This window comes from Chenopodium album, chromosome 17 (assembly GCF_948465745.1).
Source record: "Chenopodium album chromosome 17, dcCheAlbu1.1, whole genome shotgun sequence".
In the NCBI taxonomy this organism is placed as follows: Eukaryota; Viridiplantae; Streptophyta; class Magnoliopsida; order Caryophyllales; family Amaranthaceae; genus Chenopodium; species Chenopodium album.
In genome coordinates this window covers 44988490-44998904 of record NC_137850.1, presented here as the reverse complement: position 1 = coordinate 44998904, position 10415 = coordinate 44988490, and the positions used below count along the sequence as shown (strand labels likewise).

Here is a 10415-nt window from a genome sequence, read left to right as displayed (position 1 = left end):
AATTAAATAAATTAAATAAATAAATAAATAAATAAATAAATAAATAAATAAATAAATAAATAAAAACCTTGACATATCCTTGGAAGTTTGTCAAAGAGATGAATTGAGCTTGATCGACTTTGTTATAGTGCGTTTTAGTAGTTAAAATATACATCGTACACATTTATTAATCTTAAAATGTCTTTTATTAGGATATGAAAAATTATTTGGATGAGATTCAATATCAACTTTGTAGTATAACTCTTTAGACTATAACCAATCAAGATAGTTAACATCCACAGTTGAGCAACATTATTTTCACCACATTTACTTGCGAGTTAAGAAACATAATTTTTTAGGCTTAGGAAGAGCTGCAAAACGTATTGATATAAAGTATCACCCTAAGACTTTAACCAACTATTTTGTGTTAACATCTAGTAAACATGTTGTATATACGACCCCACATATCAATTAAACATTATTACACCAATTTCATTTTTTATTTTCTTCCTTAAATGTTAAACACGGGTCTGGCCGCATCCGTCACGGGAGAGTGCAAGTCCACCACTTTACAGGACCAAAGAGGTTCCACATCAAAACCATATGGCAATGAGGGGAGTAACCCATTAGCCTTATATAGTGGTGGTAACTCTTGAAGTCTTTCAATGTGGGAGATTCCATTACTACTACACTCCCCCTTTAATCTTTCAGCGTGGGACAAGAGAATGTTCACATGTGGGTTGTTCCTAGGCTCAACATTCAATATATAGAGTCGAGCAATTTATGTTGTTTGATTAGATAACTCATTACAACTCCACGGTTTAATGGTAAAACTATACTATTCTATGTTACAACCAAAATGCACCATTGAAGTTGTCGTTAATTATAATAAATTAATAACTAATACTCTCTGTAATTCTGTAAATAAGGCAAAATTCCTTTTTTTTTTTTTTTAAAATGAAAATCTTGTAAACAAAAGTGACATGAACACATACATGACACCCTTTTTTTAACCCAAGTTTTTTGATATGATTTTCACGTTGAGGTTATTATATCGAATGATCGGTTAGTACGAGTAGTAGAATTACAAATGGTTGAATCTTCGTATACACGAAATCAGGGACAGTCCGCCGAAAGTGAACGTGTACTCGATGTACCTAGATACTGCTATTTAGGACATTTATACAACTAATTATTCCTACAAATATCTCATTAATTTTTTTTTTTTAAAGACAATATCTCATTAATTATTGGTCCTTAAGCTTATATTATCATTATTTTTGCTCCTTAAGACCATAAACAACATTTTTTTTTTTTTTTACGAATTTAAGTTGTTTTCTATATATCCAAAATACTCTTCTCTTACCCGTCAAAAAAAAAAAAAAAAAAAAAAAAAAAAAAAAAACCTTTTAGCATTACAAGTCCATGGGTAATTTTTGAGGGAAATTTATTTTTTGATATTTGTTTCATGAAATGGCAATACATAGTACGGGGTACAAAACATGCGAACAGCGAATTAGCAAGCAAGAGCGCACGTTATGTGGTGAAGTTTGTAATTTGTATACAAGTTTAATTTTATTTTTCTAAGAGTGATTACCTTACACGATGTCTAAATAAGCTAAGATCCTATAATCGATTCTCATTACCTACCCTTGTGGCACTCTAAACAAAAAAATTAAAAAAATAAAAAATAATAATAATAATAAAATAAAAAATAAAAATGCCGATACACATGAAGAATTGGTGAGAATAAAACTCCATTTTTTTTAATCATAGATTACATTGTACGAGTAGTAATTAAGTTAATTGTATTAGCAATTCATTTATATACTAATAATTTAAAGTATTATGAAGTACTGTATGCCTGTATATACTACTCCTTCCGTCCCCAAAACTTCGACCTTTTTAGCCTAATTTTAGTCCCAAAATGATCAACTCATTTACATTAAAATACCCACCAATTTACAACAATATTTGTGCAAAATTAGCTTCCCCATATAAAATATTATTTTTTCATGTATTTTTAATACTTTATCTTTCTACTTTTTTACAAATCCCATCTAAATTTATCTTTCCAATATGTTTTTATTTCTTTTTATTTAAGTTTCTTAATAACCTCGAAATCAACCCAAAAAGATCGAAGTTTTAGAGACGGAAGGAATAATGATTTAATGTCAACTAATTAAATGTCCCTTAAAAAAATAAATAAATAAATGTCTAAATGAATGGACAAGCTTAGTCAGCGACTCAGCAATATTAGAAGGTTAAGAATCAAACAATAGTTGTATTCATGCATGTTTCCGATTTTTTTTGGTAAACCACTCTAAACTTTCTGACATTCATTCTATTACTGTTAATTAAATTACGTTTATCATTTTTAGTGATGATTTAATGTATATAAAGGTGCAAACATATTTGACAAAATTGTATGGCATATGTTACCCTAGTCAGTAGGAGAAAAGCTGCTGGTTCCAAAATAAGAGACAACTTAATATTAAGAAATCAAGGACTCAAGGTATTATCTCCCATTAAAAGTGCATGAAAGTAACACTACTAGTCTAATACTATTACTAATACATCCGCGTGAAATCATAATCTACTCTTTTACATGTCTCTGTCTTTGTACCTCACAACTTTAGCCTTTTTTTTTATTTTTTATTTTTATATATATACAAATCAAGTTTATTAATATATACGACTACACTAATACACGTTGATTCTATCTACAGTGTAATTTAATTTTCTTAATTAATCATTATGTACCTTTAGTACTTTATTAATTTATTGTTTCAATGTTAAGAAAAATAAAGAATTTGGAGGCTTCGAAGAACAAGCTAAAGAAAGTGCGCAGTTTACAAGAAGTGAGTAGTAGAAAGTATATGGTTCCGTTCTTCACATGCTGTGCATCGCAGATAACTTTGTCATGGTTCAATATTATGCCAAGTGCCACCTTTTGAATGGTTGTCATTCTTAAGGTTTAGAATATTTGACTAAGTTTTTTTTTTTTTTTTTTTTTTTTTTTTTTTTTTTTTTTTTTTTTTTTTTAAATGTCAAGTTTACTTGCCAATAGAGAAAGGCATTTGAATTAAGTAAGAGATCAATGTAGTAAATCTATCAATCTCACCTCTTTTAAGCTCATGATTATTGAGTAATGTGGTAAATTTCAATGTAAAATGTCCAATTACCATTTCTTAGAAATTAAGTGTAACACGATCATTCGTTTTTCTTAGTATATGTTGGTTTGGCTCAACAAATAAAGTACTCCATATTAGTTAGTTCAAGTGCCCTTGAATATTCATTTCTTGTACATGAAGTGTACCAATTAGTTTGGTTTTTTAATTGAATATTTAGGCTATATTCTCATCAGATTATTTTCAGTTCAGTTCAGTTCACCTCCTAATTTTCTTCTCTAATAAAATATTCAGTTCAGTTCAACTCTAATAAGTTCAGTTCAGTTCATTTCAGTCAATGAGAACAGACCCTTAAATTCTTATGGAAACGCATACTTAAGGCCACAGGGTTTAGGCCATGATCAAATTTCTTATTTTGTGAAATTGAAACAAACTTTTCTATAAAATACAACTTTCTATGATTTTGTCAACCAAACAACTTCTTATGCTTCTATTCCATATATCACTTTCAACTTGAATAGCCGCAACAAAATTTAGCTCAAGGATGAAGTTTTATTACATTTGTCCTTTTTCGGTCATGGTAAGGATTATTTTTTCACCAGTCATGCTAATAATATGATCTACATGTATCTTTTTATTCCACCATATACAAGTACATAGTTCCTTGTTCCAAACACACGCACTCTAAGATCCTGTTCTCATTAGATTATTTTCAGTTCAGTTCAGTTCAGCTTTAATAAGTTCAGTTCAGTTCAATTCAGCTCTTAATTTCCTTCTCTCATAAAATATTCAGTTCAGTTCACTTCAGCTCTAATAAGTTCAATTCAGTTTATTTCAGGCAATGAGAGTATGCCCTAATTCTTCACTTACGATTTGTAACAATGATATTGAGTGAATAGGGTATACTACGTATATCATAACATTTCCCAAACGGTGTAAATTTCTAAGTGAAATAACAAATGAACATAATACAATTACTACGTAACATTTTCTAAGTTGTAAATTTCTAAGTAAAATAACAAATGAAGGAACGTTAAGAGTACGTTGATTCCTTGAGAATTAAATAAAATTTAAGTTTAGAAATTAGTCAGGAATGTTTTTTCTTTTAAAAATCCACCTCTGCAGCACGTATAGTCGTATACCCTGAATGTAGCTTAAATTAGTGGAAAATCTACTCTATACTCTAGAAATTGTTGTCGTTTTTGTTGTCTTTACCATTTTATTTTTTTTCATGTAAAGGTGGCACGATATTATTGGCTAATGGGGCCTTTGAGACCGCCTTTTTTAAGGGGAAAAAGAGATGTAGTTAAACTTAAAACTGTTAAAAGTAGAAAGGTTGAACTTGACTTGCCATTAAAACTGGTGTACCTCTTTTATCTACTTTTGTTCAGCTTAAACTATGAGCATATTTGTACTCAATTCTACTGTTCTTGCTTAGGGAATCACCCAACCAACACTTGTGGTTAGGAAGTTTTGTTATTTGTTGGAAGATATTATTCTATACGGAGTATAATTAATGGGGTTACGTTAATGAAATTCTTATCTTTATGACTTATTTGGTAAATGGAACGTATTCAGTTATAACATATGTTTAAACTTATAATTGGATATAGAAAATCTTTTGAATGTCATGTGATGTTGTATTTAAATTGAAGTTAATTAATTAATTTTAATTAGGGCAATGCTATATGCAGTCCCTATATTAGGGGTGCATATAAGCATTTAATATACTTTATTTTTTAGTTTTAAATTGGAAATTTATTAACAATTCACGAGCAAATCAGTGTAAGAAATGTTTATTTATTGTCAATTCTTTTTCTTATTAGGGCTGCATAGATTTTTTTCCTTTCAATTTATACGTTGTGTCAACTTTTGTGTTTGAAAATATGTGAAGACTCACATATAAATGAAAACTAGGGCTTACAGCTACCCATTTAAAAATCCATGATAATTCATAACACTAAAAGATTACGGTGGTCAGGGTATTGGAGTTGAGAGAGTTTCAAGCATAACTCAAATAAAATACTTAGATACGATACATTATGTACATTTTGCTTATAAGAGAACAAAATTTAATCTTATGTGCATAAAATTTGATTGATAACAAAAAAAGTACTATGTATTTGTTTGATTTGTAAGATGAGGAATAGGGTTAAACAAAAGATAGGAATGCAGTGAGGAATCTGAGGATTGTGGAGAGGAAAATGACACGAAAAAAAATAAATTCCTACCTAGTCGGCTAGTCCTAAATAGCTAAACAAACCCTGGTCAAAATGAAAAAAAAAAAAAGCACGCAAGAGAATTCAAAGTTTAATTTCAATTCTCCTCCCTTTTTAAAATCAAGGAGGAATAGGAGGGATATAACACTCATCAATAGGAATTTTTTTACCGTATCACAAGATTCTTTTCTAAAATAAACCCTCATACATACCTTCACAGGTACATCTGTAAAAATTACAACCTTTATAAATAATAAACGGTTAAATTTGTCGATTTCAAACATTCAAAAAGCTACATTATCACCACCTATCCTAACACATAGGGTAAAAACTAAATAGGGTTATTTATAATAGAGTTGGGGAAGAACAATTTCAATTTGAAACACTCACTAGCTTATTTTGTTCACCCCCTCGTCTCTACGTAGGGTCAAGCAAAAGGAAAAAAACACACAGACTTTTTCCGGAAAAACAGGACAAAACAAAACAAAGCAAAAATCATCTTAAACAAAGCAAAAAAAAAAAAAAGAAATTAAAAAGAGCAAATTAAGCCAAAAGCTAGCAACCTGAGTTTTTATGCTACTGTTCTAAAAGAGTAAGTACTATTTGTTCTGCTTCTCTTTGGAGACTGTGACTATGTTTATCTTCTTCCATTTTCTCTCTCCTCTATCTTAAAACCTTAACCATGATAATAATATTGATCATCACTTTTTATTACTATTATCATTATTATTTCAGTCACTGTTAATTTAGATTATGATTGAAATTTTGATAGATTTCCTATGTTCCCCACATAAAATAAATCCCACAATTATATCAACATACTTCAATTCTTACACAGTATAATTTAGATCAATTCAACTTTTTTTTTTTTTTTGAATAACAATTTCACCAAAGTTAAATTGAAAGAGGAAAAAAAGAAAAATAAATAAATTACCCACAAACCTTATCTTCAAAATAAGCTACAATAGTAAGTCTTAGATCTTATATTATCTCACCACTCCAATGATTCACCACGCGTTATCTGTCTCCATATTTGTGTCTGTATCCGTTGTTGTTATTATTATTATATAAAAATGCACGAATAGAATCGTGACATATATATATATATATATATATAGCTAGAATGGCGGGTTAGTTCATTCGATCGATGCTAGTAATAATAGTAGTAGTAATAGCTGCAAAGTAGAGCAAAATTTAAAGAAAAAGTAATAAATTGTGGATGATGAGATCCTCAAGTGGAGGAAGTAGTAGTACAAATACAAGTTGTCAAGATTGTGGAAACAAAGCAAAGAGAGATTGTGAACATATGAGGTGCAGAACTTGTTGTAAGAGTAGAGGTTTTCAATGTGCTACTCATGTTAAAAGCACTTGGGTTCCGGTCGCTCGAAGGCGTCAAAAACAACAACAACATCATCATCAACACGGCCGCCTCGCCTCGTCCAATACTGTGGATCATTATAATCAATACCTTCCTTTACCTCTTTCTCTTTCAAACATTCATCATCATAGCCCTACTTCTGCTGGTAATAAATTATTTTTCACATTTTTTTTTTTGTCATTTTTGAAAATTTTATTTTATTTTTTGGTTTTTTGGGAGTTTTTGTTTTTTTGGTGTGTGATATAGCTAGGTCAAGATTAGTCCTTTTCTTCAGTTTTAGCTTTTTTTTTTTATTTTTATTTTAGTAGCTTTGTAGCTATGTTATGATTCTTTACAAGAAGTACTATTCATGAGTAAACCCTAATTATTGTACCTCCTTTCTCTATCTTTCCCTTTCTTTCTTTGAAATTTCTTTTGTTCTTTTTGACAAAATTATTACACTTAATTTTATTTTATTTTTCCTTCTTTTGTAACAACGCTAAATTATTTAGATCTAGCTTCATGTTACATTTATATAGTAAGTAGTACATCTTATTATACAATTTTTGGAAGCTTATTAATTAATAAGTTGTTTTTATTCCAATTTTATTTATTCATTCACTATTCCCACAAAACCCTAATAATAATATTGAATTTTATAGATAATACTATTGTTGATTATATTTTTTTTGTTAGTTTCATGACTTAAAATTATCTAGGTTTATTTGTGGAAGTGTTTTGATTTTGTTGATAATTGTTGCAGGGCTAGAAGGGGGGAATTTTCCGGTAGAAGTGAATTCCTCGGCGACTTTTCGATGCATTCGGGTTAGCTCAGAGGATAATGTGGTGGATCAATATGCTTATCAAACCTCAATTACCATAGGAGGGCATGTTTTCAAAGGGGTACTCTATGATCAAGGCCCCACCACCGCAAGACGCGGTGGTGAGGCCTCATCAATCGCCACAAGCGATCATCTCCCGTTCAATATCACGGGTACCGCCACCTCCATGGCGGGTGGTGCAAATATATACCACCCTCCATCCCTGTATTCTGCTCCTAGCTTCAATGCTTTCTTGCCTGGTATGCAGTTCTTCCCCCATCCAAGGCCTAATTAATTAATTAAATTAGTGTAATTAAGATTAAAATTAGTCAATCTTGTTTTTTTTGTTAAATTGATTTTTCTCCTCTTGCCAAATAATTAATAACAATTAATCTTATTATATTATGTTTATGTTGTCTTTAAGCTGGAGCATATAAGACAATTTAAGGACAGATGAGAGACATTACCCAATTTGTTAATAATTCCAATGGCCAAATTATTTGATCTTGTCTATCTAATGTCTTAAACTTTATTAATTTTCAATTCTATTTAATAAAAATGTTAGTTCTCTTTTGTTGGGGATCTGTTGTATATTATGTGTGTTTATGTTTTAATTAATATGTCCTTTGAATATAATATATGATCTTGTTAGCTTTGTTGATAGATTTTGCAGTGTTTGTCTTCAGTTGTTTAATTTAATTAAGGGTGCTTTCTTTCTTGTGATGAGCTCAATGTCAATCTTTAATTTGCTAATGAATTGATTATGTTTTGTTAATCTTCTCCTAAGCATACTTTTTGCCCCTTCTTATCTGTTTCGTTGGCGGGATTAGAATAATGCAATTGTAGTTTAAATTAATTAGTACATTTATTATTGTATAATTAGATTTAGGCTTAGATTACTGGCTTTTGTTTATTTGTCCTTCATGCATGCATTTCCACCTGATCATATTGGTAAAGCAAGCATCATTTCGAAGAACCTCTTCTTTTCATACACATGTAAGAGAACAATAATCGTGCTTAATTAACTAGTACGATTTCATTTCTTAATAAGACTTAGGATATAGAGGTCTTCCTAGAAGCTAAGCTAAGGTTGTTCACCTAAGGATTTTCGAGGGTATGTCTTAGTGAGTTGTGATTATTATTGAGATTTGGAGTAATTTGTGTTTGCAATTTGCTCAACTAGGATAGAACTTGATATGATTAAGAAATAAAAGTACTTGGGTAGCTATATAATATAAAGAAGTTTTAGCTAAAATAGTCAAATGCGAATGTACATATATATAGTTAATAACCTGAGATTAGTTTTCTTTCGTGATTAGCTAATTTATTAGAAGTACTAGCTAGTGTAATCAATAATAATCATGTATAGGCTCACAAGTTCAGATTTTTGTACAAAAGAAAGAATACTACTGTTAGAATTAGACTTGTACAAGTACAAGGTAAGATTCAAGTAGATACTCATCATAATTAATCAATCCCTCCTCCATAACTTCACCTAACATCGAGAGATATTCTTCTCTAATGCTATGTCACTCAGACTCGGCTACAAATATTAAACATGGTCATGTTTAAGTCTATTTTATGAAGATGCCTAGGTTTTTTGAAATAAAGATGATCTTTTTTTTTTTTCCTTTTTACTAAGAGGCTGTCTTACAGTGTGGTTGTTTCTGAAATGCCTCCATTTTAGAATCCATGCTTATGGTTTTTTGCATAATGCATCAGTTATTTAACTAACTACTTATCTATATCACACTAGAGATCATAATCATCATTTTTCTAAGTTCTTTCTTTTATGTTAGTGTGTCTGAATCTGCCTTTCTCTTGATACACATCTAGCACCTAGAATTTAGTTCACACTTCTTTGTCATGACTTGAATTACGCTATCAATGTGACTATTAGGGGTTGTATATTATAAGGGGAGATCGGTAATATGAAACCTATCATGTTGCAAGTCTCACATAGTGTGAAGGGATGTCTCACATATTTTTGGCCATATTTGAAATAGCTCAAACATGACAAGATGAGTATTGTTTTATGTCCCCCCAACTAAGTCCTTAATTTCTTTTATGTTAGGCAACTTTCATGAAACCGGGCCATAATATAACTTTATTTAAACTACAGATGCTGAAAGTTAGCAAGGAATAATTGCATTTCTTTTAGGTATCACCCTTAAAGTTTTGGACATATTTTTGTGACTTAGCTAAAATTCTCAAAAATAAGCAAGAATAAGTGGGCATCTAGTAACTTTGTTGGGTAGTACAAAGACTTTTTAAAATAAACCCTAGATTAAGAATTCTCTTTCAATAAAGAGACTTTACATTACACTCAATTATGAAAATAAAAAGATTGATACCCTTAAGTGACACAAAATACCTTTAAAGGAATATATCCTTTGTACTTAAGATGGAAAAAATTCTTGCATTTTCGAATATCGACTCACCTAATTATTATTATTAATCTTAAGCTTACCTTAGTGACCTTTACTTGTTGATTAAAGTTTACAAATCCCTTTTCCTTATTAGGAAAAAGGTTGTGGGATCGATTGAAGAACGTCGTTATTAGTTTAATTAGATTATGGCGATTGTGGACATGATTAAGCTTTCCTAATTAGTTGTTAATTATAGATGATGATGTTTTATGATGCATTTAAAGCACCTGATCTTCGCAAAACAATGTGCTTAATGCTTTCTTAAAAGGAGGATATCACTAACTCAATGAGTTGTACTATGTCTTTTGATAGATAAATCCTCTTTTTCTTGCATTTCCACCATACTTCCTCTACTAAAGACTAAAGAGCCTTCTTGGAGCTTTCTCTTAAAAAGATGTGCATTAATGTAACTCTTCACTTTAGTTGACATTTTCTTAATCTTTGATTAATTACTCATATTATGGAATGTGGAATAAATG

At 30.1% G+C, this 10415-nt stretch overlaps 1 pseudogene; it reads left to right on the top strand.

Annotated features, from left to right (window-relative positions):
• The first annotated feature begins 6548 nt into the window (after positions 1 to 6548).
• LOC145589125 (protein SHI RELATED SEQUENCE 1 pseudogene) lies at positions 6549 to 7802 on the top strand (annotated as a pseudogene).
• The last annotated feature ends 2613 nt before the right edge of the window (positions 7803 to 10415 follow it).